The sequence below is a fragment of the Amblyraja radiata genome, chromosome 39 (assembly GCF_010909765.2).
Source record: "Amblyraja radiata isolate CabotCenter1 chromosome 39, sAmbRad1.1.pri, whole genome shotgun sequence".
NCBI lineage: Eukaryota > Metazoa > Chordata > Chondrichthyes > Rajiformes > Rajidae > Amblyraja > Amblyraja radiata.
Window position 1 is genome coordinate 9576123 of NC_045994.1, and position 13658 is coordinate 9589780.

The window sequence follows — 13658 nt, forward strand, 5'->3', positions numbered from 1 at the left end:
TCACGAGGTTAATTCCCGGGATGGCAGGACTGTCATATGAAGATATAACCACTCTGATTCTGTGATATGTATTCACTATTGTAATGTTGGCCGCGTGTGTGTTTGGGAAATGGGTTTGGAATGTTTTCACCCGACGCCGATGTTTCATCTTTACGGCAAGAGGGCCCTGAAAATCATCGGACTGGCTGCACGGCCACAGATGGGCCCTGACCTCGGGATGTTTCACAGAGGAAGAGGACTTAACTTTCTGGTGCCTTTCCCCCGCAGTGGAAATGTTTTGATTCTGCTGTGGGGGGATGTTTGTGTTGAACTCTTTAATATGTTGTGTCCATTTTTATTCATTTTTTTTAAAAACCTTTTTCTATGGAACTTATTATTATTTAAATTATGTGAAGCGCTTTGGGGCCAATGCAAATTGTCTTAAAATGCGCTATATAAATAAAGTTTACTTACTTACTTACTTACTGGGACTACCTGCAACTGGGGAAGGTTAATGCATGGTGCACCCTTCACCATGCTATAATCTCCCCTTCTATCATTATGTCCCAGTCCCAACAGTTGGGCTCTCATCCAATTCCAGAAAACGTTCCCAACTACTGTATCAGATTTTATCAACAACCATTTCTCAGCCTATCATAACCCTCTCTTGCTTTAAGCCCAGGTTTCCCTTTGACCCCCGTGCCTTAAAGTAAAATCCACTGTTTATTGTGGAGGGATAGTTTCCAACCCTGCTCTTTAGCCTATTCTAATGAATGCATAAGCTAACTAATATTAACTGTGTACTTGCCCTGAACCTATGGCTACCAATAATACACTTATTTATAGATGCAATCAAATGGTAGCTGGGTTTGTACAACTTGAAAGAAACGTTATGAGATTTTCCATTTAAAATGGACAATCTGGCACTAAAATACACAGAAAAATTGAATGCAAATTGAACACTTGCACGCAGTGATTGACTGTTGCAGTAAATTTCCTGCACATTTTGCCACTTGAATTCCAAAGATTCCACACCACCATTTCACAGAAGAGAAAGGTTTGCGTTCCCCAATTGCTGACCAAGATTTATTCTTCAATCAACATTAGCAAAAATGAATTATCAGGTAATTTCCTTTGTTAAGTATTCATTTAGTTTCTCTGCATGTGTCCGAGTTTAATGCGCAATCTTACATCCCCAATTTAGGCTTTGCCAATTTAAAATCTACCTTGAAAAGATAGACTGCATTTAGATTGTGCGCTTTATAAACTCAGTGTACCTCTAGGTGGCAAAATCTCTAAATTAAACTAAACCAAATTAATTTGCGTTGAATTCAGATGAAAAAGAGCCCCTCTTTCTCTCCCTCCCCTGCCATCCCCCCAGATTCCCATAACTAATAAAATCATGCCCCTACATGTGCGTGCCTTGCATGAAAAGCTTCTTATTTTAGGCAAATAATTCCAGAGTTAAGCGTTTTCAAGACAGGCATAAGAAGAGTGAAAATTCGGAGTAACGTCCATTTCTCAGACCAGTACCCAAGTAATGCTGTGGCAAAAGGATAACGAGTGATAAAATTGGTCCATTAGAGAGTCAGAGTGGACAGCTATCTGCAGAGCCAAAAGAGATGGGGGAGATATTGAACAATTTCTTTTCTTCGGTATTCACCAAGGAGAAGGATATTGAATTATGTGAGGTAAGGGAAACAAGTAGAGTAGCTATGGAAACTATGAGGATCAAAGAAGAGGAAGTACTGACACTTTTGAGAAATATAAAAGTGGATAAGTCTCCAGATCCGGACAGGATATTCCCTAGGACATTGAGGGAAGTTAGTGTAGAAATAGCAGGGGCTATGACAGAAATATTTCAAATGTCATTAAAAACGGGAATAGTGCCGGAGGATTGGCGTACTGCGCATGTTGTTCCATTGTTTAAAAAGAGGTCTAAGAGTAAACCTAGCAATTATAGACCTGTTAGTTTGACGTCAGTGGTGGGCAAATTAATGGAAAGGATACTTAGAGATAATATATATAAGCATCTGGATAAACAGGGTCTGATTAGGAACAGTCAACATGGATTTGTGCCTGGAAGGTCATGTTTGACTAATCTTCTTGAATTTTTTGAAGAGGTTACTCGGGAAATTGATGAGGGTAAAGCAGTGGATGTTGTATATATGGACTTCAGTAAGGCCTTTGACAAGGTTCCTCACGGAAGGTTGGGTAAGAAGGTTCAATGGTTGGGTATTAATGGTGGAGTAGCAAGATGGATTCAACAGTGGCTGAATGGGAGATGCCAGAGAGTAATGGTGGATGGTTGTTTGTCAGGTTGGAGGCCAGTGACGAGTGGGGTGCCACAGGGATCTGTGTTGGGTCCACTGTTGTTTGTCATGTACATCAATGATCTGGATGATGGTGTGGTAAATTGGATTAGTAAGTATGCAGATGATACTAAGATAGGTGGGGTTGTGGATAATGAAATAGATTTTCAAAGTCTACAGATAGATTTATGCCAGTTGGAAGAGTGGGCTGAAAGATGGCAGATGGAGTTTAATGCTGATAAGTGTGAGGTGCTACATCTTGGCAGGACAAATCAAAATAGGACGTACATGGTAAATGGTAGGGAATTGAAGAATGCAGGTGAACAGAGGGATCTGGGAATAACTGTGCACAGTTCCCTGAAAGTGGAATCTCATGTAGATAGGGTGGTAAAGAAAGCTTTTGGTGTGCTGGTCTTTATAAATCAGAGCATTGAGTATAGAAGTTGGGATGTAATGTTAAAATTGTACAAGGCATTGGTGAGGCCAATTCTGGAGTATAGTGTACAATTTTGGTCGCCTAATTATAGGAAGGATGTCAACAAAATAGAGAGAGTACAGCGGAGATTTACTAGAATGTTGCCTTGGTTTCAGCAACTAAGTTACAGAGAATGGTTGAACAAGTTAGGGCTTTATTCTTTGGAGCGCAGAAGGTTAAGGGGGGACTTGATAGAGGTCTTTAAAATGATGAGAGGGATAGACAGAGTTGACGTGGATAAGCTTTTCCCACTGAGAGTAGGGAAGATTCAAACAAGGGGACATGACTTGAGAATTAAGGGACAGAAGTTTAGGGGTAACATGAGGGGGAACTTCTTTACTCAGAGAGTGGTGGCTGTGTGGAATGAGCTTCCAGTGAAGGTGGTGGAGGCAGGTTCGTTTTTATCATTTAAAAATAAATTGGATAGTTATATGGACGGGAAAGGAATGGAGGGTTATGGTCTGAACGCAGGTGTATGGGACTAGGGGAGAATACGTGTTCGGCACGGACTAGAAGGGTCGAGATGGCCTGTTTCCGTGCTGTAATTGTTATATGGTTATATGGTTATAATTCTAACTTCCGTTTGAATCCTGACTACGTCCGGGCATTAATTGCCTGGTTATTAAAATATTATGGCACGTGGGTTTGTGCTGAATGTTACATTGAGTGTCGGTGAGAGGGTGCAGTGTGACTGTCTCCTATTCTCTTATTAGGATACATTCCTCTTCCTCTCAATGGCAGTGGGCTAAGCCTTCTCTAGCACTGAGAAAATCTGTTGACGTGCCCAATGTGTGGAATTCCAATCCTGAATCATCACAGCCCTACAGCCCAATGGGAAGGGGGGAGTGGCAGTACCACATTCCACTCATCAGTAACACATTGTTAAATATGAAATGACAAATATGAGATAACACCTCCAGCTCATCTCTGAGACATCGTTGATTCATGCAACATCACTTGCAGTGGAAGGACTCACAAGACCTTCTTGACACTGGTACTATCAAGGTTGTGGAATGACACAAATGCACCAAGTCTAGTAAACTTAAGAAGCATTTGTAAACGATTAACTCTTTCGGGGTACAGGGACACGTCCCAAAAGCGCGCGCAACACACGCAACGCCACCTGTGGCCGCCCAGTGAACTTCAAGTGCGTTCCCGTCATTTTGTCCGGATTAAAGGAGGTACTGGACCATCAGTTGCCGGAAAATTGGTGGTGGATCAGTACTATCAAGATGATAGACACAAAATGCTGGAGTAACTCAACGGGAGAGGCAGCATCCCTGGATAGAAGGAATGGGTGACGTTTCGGGTTGAGACAATTCTTCAGACTGAATCAGGGGAGAGGGAGATACAGAGATAAGGAAGTGTAAGGTGTGAAAACAGGACAAAGGGGATGTAGTTCAAGGAAAATAGATCGTTGTTAGCTAGGAGAAGGTAACAACAAAGCAAACGGAGATAAAATGTATACGAGGACAGTCAGACTAATCGGAGAACTTGGAAGGGGGGAGGGATGGAGAGAGAAGGAAGGCAAGGGTTGCTTGAAGTTAGAGAAGTCAATGTTCATACGGTTGGGGTGTAAGCTGCCCAAGTGAAATATGAGGTGTTGTTCCTCCAATTTGTGGGAAAAGGGAGGGGGGAGTTAAATTGTTTAGCAAGTTTAGCGGATGTTCAGGAAGGTTTAGGCGAAACAAATGCCGAGCCTGTGCTTGGCCTCGCCGATGTATAGGAGTCCACACCTCGAACAGATTATGGAATGATACAAAGTCACCAAGACTCGTAAATATAAGAGATGTTCCATACCAGGTATAGGGTGAGGTGTTCCATACCAGGTCATCGGAGATGTCCTCATTCTTTACAACCAGGTCATTCTTTACAAGGATCACAAGAAAATTCATGAGGCAAGTATGTAAGAAGAGCATACAAAGAATTTGATTTGCCATTTTCAGTCATACCAAGAAAAAGCAACAAGACAATAGACTATAGACACACAACTACATAAAATTTAACATAAACATCCACCACAGCGCACTGTGATGGAAGGCCATGTGGATTTTCTTCGGGTGCTCTGTTTTTTTCCACCCTTTCAAGGACGTGCAGGTTTATAGGTTAATTGGCTTCTGTAAATTGTTTGGAGTGTGTAGGATAGAACTAGTACAGGTGTTTGCTGGTCGGCGTGGACTTGGTGGGCTGAAGGGACTGTTTCCAAGTTATATCTCCAAAACTGAACTAAACTAAACTAAACTAAACTCAGTGGGTGCAGCAGCATCTATGGAGCGAAGGAAATAGGCAACGTTTCGGCCCGAAACGTTGCCTATTTCCTTCGCTCCATAGATGCTGCTGCACCCGCTGAGTTTCTCCAGCAATTTTGTGTACCTTCGATTTTCCAGCATCTGCAGTTCCTTCTTAAACACAATAATAAACTAAACTCAGTGTTCTGACATAGGAAACACAATAGCCAAGTTTGACACAACAAGATCCCACAAACTGCAATATCCATTTGGACGTTTTGCTTTGGCTGTGGAGAGGATCCTTGCCCTTGCATTCAGTTCTTGTACTTGGGAGTTTCATTATCAGTTTTCTGCACCATTCAACGTGGACACTGTGGAATAACACAGTGTGAAGGCTGATTCCTGTGAGCGCACATAATAGTTCTGTGGTCAGCTAGTACCTGATCGAAAATAGGACGTTTCTCCATCAAAAACACAGTGGATAGATATGAAGATTTGTGATATCATCATGGACTGATTGTTATGGTGAGTAATGAAGGGAATTTTGTCCCATCATGAAAATTCTGCTTTCCAGATGCTACTCACCCTCCGCAGCTAAAGTGATAAATGTGGTTGCTTTTTGCTGTGTTGACCATTTAAAAAAAATACAACTGTAGAGTCGAGATTGCTCAATAAGGGGCGGCATATTGGTGCAGTGGTAGAGTCGCTGAACTAAACCAAACTAAGATTGACTGGGATCTCATGTTACTGACACGCAGACAGACATGTAACAGTCAAATAGACCTGGACCCGCTCCTGCTAATTGACTGACAAGAGGAATCGCAGATGCTGGTTTACAAAAAAAATGCTGGAGTAACTCAGTGGGTCGGACAGCATCTCTGGAGGAGGTGGACAGGCTGCGTTTTGGGTTGAGGCTCTTTGGATAATGATCTGATTTTTATCATTTAAGACGTTTGAGAAGCATTTAGAAAGGTATGTGAATAGGGTAGGTTTAGAAGGATATGGGCCAAATGCAGGCTGGGGGGACTAGTCTAGATGGGGCATGTTGGTCTGCGCTATATGACTCTATGGTGGTTGGAATGTTGCTACTTGGACAAACAAATGCATTCTCTTATTCCAAATCCCTACCCCAAACCCAATTCTGCTCTGTATACTTCTGTGAAATAGGAGGTCTTGGAACAGAGACAAATTTGTGACAAGATACGAACATGAATAAGTTAAAATGCCTACACTGACATTCTCACGTAAAAGTCAACCAGTGACGTGGGGGATAAAGAAAGGAAGTTTGAATGACTTCAAGGAAATCCTCTCTCTAGTATAATTTCCCCTTTTCCTTTATCTGTGCTTGTAAACAGTACATTAACAACCATGCCAAGATCACTGGACCCAGCGTATGATTAGTAGATGCTACGATAGGCTTGATTGCAAGAAACACCACCCACTTAAAGACACTATCTCTCTTCTGGTGATCAAATGTCCTTGAGGTCAACAGGTTTAATGTCATGAAGGGGATGGACTTATGCAACAACCTTAACTTAATGCCAGGAGATATAAGTAGAATACATTCTCACCTTGATCCAAGCATGTTACTAATTCCTTCAATGTTGAAGACCTAGTTAGTTAACAGGTGACAACTTTCACCAAAACCATCTTTAAACATCAGTATCAGTATCAGTATTTACTTTAATGTCATTTTAACTGAGTACTTACATACACAGATGAAACGAAAACATTGTTTCTCAATCAGTTCCCATCAGGGCGGTTAATAAAAAACAGAATAAATACATATAGCTTTAAAAAATTAAAATTACCATATCTAAAATGTGCCTAAAAATTGAAATAAAAACAGCCATTCAGACCGAACAGTGGCTTTGCTTTGACAGGTGCCTAGCTGTCAAAGTATGGGTGAGGTTAAATGTGTTGGTGTATGATATATGGGGAGGGGACATCAGACTTTTTGAAGCTTCCCAGGCCAAATAAAAGCTGAAAGATTAAATGATATATTATTTTGCTAGCTGGCTGATCTCAGATTTAGTTTTGTAAAACCCACTGATGCATTATCTGGAGACAAGACGGCTGGGATGCCTGGAACGTTATCCCAGATTGCATCATGACATTTATCATTGTTTTATCTGAAGATTATCATCAAAAATTCCCAACTCCCATATATTATAACTCCAAATGTTTTCTGCGCCAATGTTTGTCTGATCTGAAATCTATTGTAAGATGTTCTTCAAAATGACAGAATCTTATTATATAATAATTGCTATGACCGATTGGAATTGCCAAAATGTTTTTTACCTCCTTCAGTTAACTCCCAAACAAAACAATAATCTCAAACTTTTAAAAGTTCCTGGAGAGTGTGGGGGTGTAGATGGGCTCTCAATCCTCCAGTCAGTCTGCAACAGTCTGAGCAAATGCAGTGAGGTTGATACCTGGGCAGGTTGAGCAAGACCATAAGACATAGGTGCAGAATTAGGCCATTCGGCCCATCGAGTCTATTCCGCCATTCAATCATGGCCGATCTATTTTTCCCTCTCAAGCCGTTCTCCAGCCTTCTCCACATAACCTTCGACGCCCTTACTAATCAAGAGCCTATCAATCTATGCTTTCAAAATACTTAATGACTTGGCTTCGACCGCCATCTGTGGCAATGAAATCTACAAATTCACCGCCTTCTAGCTAAAGAAATTCCTCCTCCTGATTCTGGTTCTAAACTGGAGTCATCCTTACCACATCCACTCTATCCAGGCCTTTCAGTTGGGACAGTACCTGGACAGTTTGAGCAAACGCAAGAAGGATATTTGCTGCTCAACCCGGGCTAAAGGGATGTCTCCCACCTTATGGCCGTCTTTATATCTTCTAAACGACTTTGAAAGAAAGTGAAAGTTGTTATTATTTTAAGCTTAATTTCATATATTAATAATATTATTAATGTTGATTGAAATTCCATTGAAAATACTCAGACAACGCCTATTAATGAAAAGAGTAATGTGGCCTGCCGTTTATGGTTTTCCTTTCATTTGTTTCTCAGTTGCCAAGTATTGCTGGGACACAAGGGACTGTCAGAGCTGAATATGCAGAACTCATCCAGCAGATTAGACACAAAAAACTGGAGTAACTCAGCGGGTCGGGCAGCATCTCTGGATAAAAATGAATAGGTGATGTTTTGGTTCAGGACTCTTCTTCAGACTGATTTTGGGAGGTGGTGGCGGGAGGGAAACAAGAAAAGACCAGGACATATCGGGGCCGGCAACAGATGATCTTTGGCAGGGTGGTTCCCTGATAGGCCAATTGTTGGCTAGGGACAGTAATCCCAAGAGGGATACATCATTGTAAACTGTGGAACTTGTCAATTATAATATAATAATAATAATAATAATAATAATAAATTTTATTTATTGGGCGCCTTTCAGACATCTCAAGGACACCTTACAGAGATTAACAGGAATAAAAAACATATAATCAGAATAAAATAAATAATAAAGACATCACAGAAACACAAATTAAAAACAGAATTCAGTCCAAAAACAAAAAATCAAAAACACAATGTGAAGAGAGAGCAGCGGCAGCTAAAGCGCGCCAGCGTCCACTCTCCCTTCCGACAGCCATCTTGGACAAAGACTAACAGGATTACTTACAGACTAAAAAAAACATCCCCCCACAATGGATACCACTGTGGGAGAAGGCACAATGTCCAGTCCCCAACCCCAAGTTCACCCAAAGTCAGGCCTATTGAGGCCACCGCAATTGCCTCTACGGAGGCCCGATGTTCCTGGCCGTTCTCGCCGGGTGGTCTTGCCCCGGAGTCGGGAGAGTCCTCTCAGCGGCTGGGCCACCTGGAACGGCCGCTTCCTAGCTGGAGACCGCGACTTCCGAAGCCGACAAGGCCGCGCCGGTTTGGAGCTCCCAGGCTCCCGATGTTGAAGTTGGCGCCGCCCGCTCCGCTCCGCAGACCCGCAGCCCGGAGGTGTTGAACTCGGCGGTCTCAGCTCACCGGAGCTCCAGCGCATCGATCCAGCGCGGCGACCCAGGCAAAGCATCGCCCGCTCCGCTCCACAATAGCGCTCCAGCGCTGTGTCGCCATCGAGGCCAAGGTGCTGGGCAGTCCCCGCCAGGAAACGGCGCTCCAAGCCCGCTGGTAGGCCACGAGGACGGGTCGACGGGCAGCCCGGAGAAAAAGCTGCCTCACCGACCAGGTAGGGACCTAGAAGTAAAATTGCCCCCTACACCCCACATTAAAAAGTCAATTTCTCCAATGGACGAAACACAGGACTTACTAAAAACTTTTTCAAAAAGCGAATTAAACGGACGGCTGCTGGTTAGCAGCCGCTCCCCAAGATGGCTCCTCCTCCAGATTATCCTCAAGTAGTTTCTTTTTAACCAAATATTGTTGCCCGCTGATTCATTTTACGTTTTTCTTCAATTTTCTTTAAAATATCTTGTAAGTTCCATAGATCACATTATTGGGAATGAACAGTGAGATTACAATTGTTTCTTATGTCTATTTATATCATGTATCCAATGAGATCATATGTTTGTACAAATAAGTTTACTCTATGTTTAACAAAGTTATTTATGTTAATAATAATAATGGAGTTACAGTATATAAAATTGTGAGCGGCAGAGTTAGGAAAAGTGGTCAGATCCTTTCTCTCAGGGTGGGAAATGTCAAATACGAGAGGGCATAGCTTTTTGAGGTCAAACGGTAGAAGTTTAAAGGAGATGTGAGGGGCATGCTTTATACAGAGAGTGGTGGGTGTCTGGAATGCGCTGCCAGGGTGGTGGTGGAAGCAGATACAAAAGTGATGATTAAAGAGGCTTTTAGATAGGCATGGATATGCAGGGAATGGTGGGGAGTGCGGGGGCGGTAAGGGGGTGGGGGGGGGGGGGGGTGGAACAAATTATATGCAGGCAGAGGAGATTAGTGTAACTTGACATTACGTTTGACATTGACATTATGGCCCAAAGGATCTATTCCTGTAATGTTCTGTTCCATGTACTGCTCTATGTAATCCGATGTTTAATGAAGTCAATTGTTTTGCAATTGTAAGTATTATGTGAATTGGGATCAGTTATGCTTATGCTGCATTTAATCAGATCACTCATATAAGTTTGGATATTTTTATTGTCCTTGACAGAGATAGACCCAGGTCCAATATTATGAACTCCACGATGATTGAGAGTCTCTCCTTGTTGCAGCCTCCTTCCACCTTCTCTGCTGTTGTGTTACCAACCGACCATCCTCCCCGTGTTTCACAGTCGAGGTCTTCTTCTTGGTCCGCGCTTTGTCAGGAACCTTCCTCTCAACCTGCCTGCCAAGGACGACCCTACCTGGAACATAGCTTCAAACAATTTAGCTCTCTGGATCTTATGCCCCTGTCCCACTTAGGAAAACTGAACGGAAACCTCTGGAGACTCTGCGCCCCACCCAAGGTTTCCGTGCAGTTCCCGGTTGCAGGTGGTTGCCGGAGGTTGCAGGTAGTGGAAGCAGGTAGGGAGACTGACAAAAACCTCTGGGAACCGTACGGAAACCTTGGGTGGGGCGCAGAGTCTCCAGAGGTTTCCGTTCAGTTTTCCTAAGTGGGACAGGGGCATTAGGAACACGCAAGGATCTCCAGCGTGAAAGGATGGAGATCTTCAAAGAAAGAATTGCAAATTATTAAATCCGATACTCCATACGTGATCAAACAGCACGGTACCTTCATACATTTAGTATTCTATCCCTTTAAGAGGAGGATGACCATTGACTTTGCCTTTTTACTTTTCCCTTGGGCTTTGAAGATAAGTGGTCTATGAACCCAATAGGTCAGTTTCATTCAATTGAGACATTTAAAAAATCTGCAGATTCTGCAACTCAGGAGTAAATGTTTTTCATATAGCTCTTCGACGTGAAATATTAGCTCTTTTTTTTCTTACTTGCTGCCTGACCTGCTGAGGCATAGAGTCATAGAGTCATATACCATGGAAACAGGCCCTTCAGCCCAACTTGCTCATAGCGACCAACATGTCCTATCTACATGAGTCCCACTTACCTGCATTTGGCCCATATCCCTCTAAACCTGTCCTATCACTGTACCTGTCTAATTGTTTCTTAAGCATTGCAATAGTCCTGCCTCAACTACTTCCTCTGGCAGCTCATCCCATACACCCACCAACCCCATTGTGTGACCAAGTTATCCCTCAAATTCATATTAAATCGTTCCCCGTTCAACTTAAACCTATGTCCTCTGGTTCTCCTTTCCCCAACTCTGGGCAAGAGACATCTGTGCATCCACCTTGCATGATTTTGTACACCTCTATAAGATCACCCCTCATTCTCCTGCTCTCCAAGGAATAGAGTTCCAGCCTGCTCAACCTCTCCCTATAGCTCAGACCCTCGAGTCCTGGCAACATCCTCGTAAAAGTCTTGTGAGCATTTTCTGTTTTTACAGATAATTAGATTTTCATTTCCATGCACTAAATGAAATAGCATTGTTCACTCACATTAAAGGGCCTGTCCCACTTTCACGACCTAATTCACGACCTCTGCAGAGTTTGCCCTTCACTCATACTCGCAGCATGGTCATCACGAGGTCGTAAGAGGTCGTAGGTTGTTCATAGCAGGTCGTGATGCTGGTCGTAGGTACTCGTGGCATCAAGTAGGTCGGGGCGTTTTTCTAGCCTGATGAAAAATGGCCACGAGTAAAGAAATGTTGTGAATTAGGTCGTGAAAGTGGGACAGGCCCTTAACAGCAGAAGCACTTTACAGATGCACGACAGGTCAAGGCCACCTGATGGTGGTGCATCATTGCACCATATTTGGGTGGGCAGCGCGACTCACGTCGCAGCGGCCTCTGCAGTCCGTCTGTCTTTTTATTATTTTTTGTCTCGTTTGAATATAGTTTTTATTTTATTTTGTAACTGGGTATGTGTGTGGGCGGCGGGGGGTGGGAAAACTTTTAAAATCTTTTCCCTGTAAGGAGAACCCGACCTTTTCTCTGTCAGGTCTCCGTTGTCGTTGGGGCCTAGCACCGTGGAGCGGCCTCCAACTGGAATGACCTGGGGCTCCAGTCGCGGAGCCTGCGGACCTACTTACCACCGTGGAGCTGGCTGAGTTCGGAGCGGGAGGAGCGGTGGTGGCGCGCGGCTGCGACCCGACCCCGGAGATTTGGAAGCTCTAACCGCAGGTCTGGTAGACAGGAACACCGGTAGCCCGCGGGTCCCTGCTGGGAGACCGCTTTTCGGGGCTTCCGCAACGGCGACTTCTCCCGCCCGAGTTGCGGGGTTGAAGAGTACCTGGAACGGGGCTTTACATCATCACCCGGCGCGGCTTTGAATGGCTGCGGGACTTGCTAGCGTCCGCCAGGGGCTCCAACACCAAGACCCAGAGCGTGGCCTTGAATCGCCCGGCGCGGCTTTAATGGCCGCGGGACACTTACCATCGCCCGCCGGGGGCTTTGACTCTGACATCGGGAGGAGAATGGGGAGTGTTGGAGAGAGATAAGTCTTTGCCTTCCATCACAGCGAGGAGGGGATGCGCTGTGATGGATGTTCGTGTAAATTGTGTTGTGTCTTGGTTCTTTTCCTTGTGTGTATGACTGCAGAAACCAAATTTAGTTTGAACCTCAATGAGGTTCAAATGACAACAAATAAATTGCATTGTATTGTATTGTATTGTAAGGTTGTTGAGAAAGAGTTTACAATCTGCAAGGAGGAAACTTTTTGTCCAGTGGGCTGCTGAATAGTGGGAACACCCATAAACAAAGCGATAACTGCAGAACATGCAGAGTGTTAGGAGAAATGGTCAACTACACAAGAAAACAAATCCTGACCTTCAACAAACCTCAAATCATCCTTGGATTGGGGAGGGGGTGGGAGGTGGGCAATGTCCAATTCAGTTTCCATCCAGTTCTAGAGCTTATATTTATTCCTTTTTTTCTATTTACTGTCCCAAACTCTCCCAAACTCTCCCCAACCAGGTGGCGGCTTATCAGCACATCTGATGTGTTTTTGCAATGCTCGGACCATGTGCTATTAGTGCTACTGTGCCTGACCTTATTCCTACTGGTGGGTCCACCCCAGCGCCTAGCAAAATATTTACTTTGTATGATTATTCTTTTAATGAAAGCACGGTCATCTCAAGAGATGTTCATGCAGGGTTTAATTCCGCATTTTTCTCTTAACGTTCGTGCTCAATATAGCAGCTTCAATATGCACATAACCAAATTGCACCCACTTTTCTCAGCACCCTCTTTGATATCCAGTTGGGAAGGGAGGAACTGCAGATGCTGGTGTAAACCGAAGACAGACACAAAAAGCTGGAGGAACTCAGCAGGTCAGGCAGCATTCGACCCGATACGACACCTATTCCTTTTCTTCAGAGATGCTGCCTGACCCGCTGAGTTCCTCCAGCTTTTTGCATGTGTCTTCGGTATCCAATTGAATGCCCTCCTCTTTTATAATTTTTATTTCATTCCTTGACCCATTCCGATAACCAAGGTTTTGGAGCCGAGAATGAACTGGGCAGGGCACCGCCAGGATGTGGCAACAGGGAACTTAAATCATAATATAGTTATATACTGTAGAGTCGATATGAAATTAAACAGGCAAATCTAGTGAGAAGTAGACGCGGGGAACTGCAGATGCTGGAGTCTTGTGTAGAACATAAACTGCTGGAGTAAC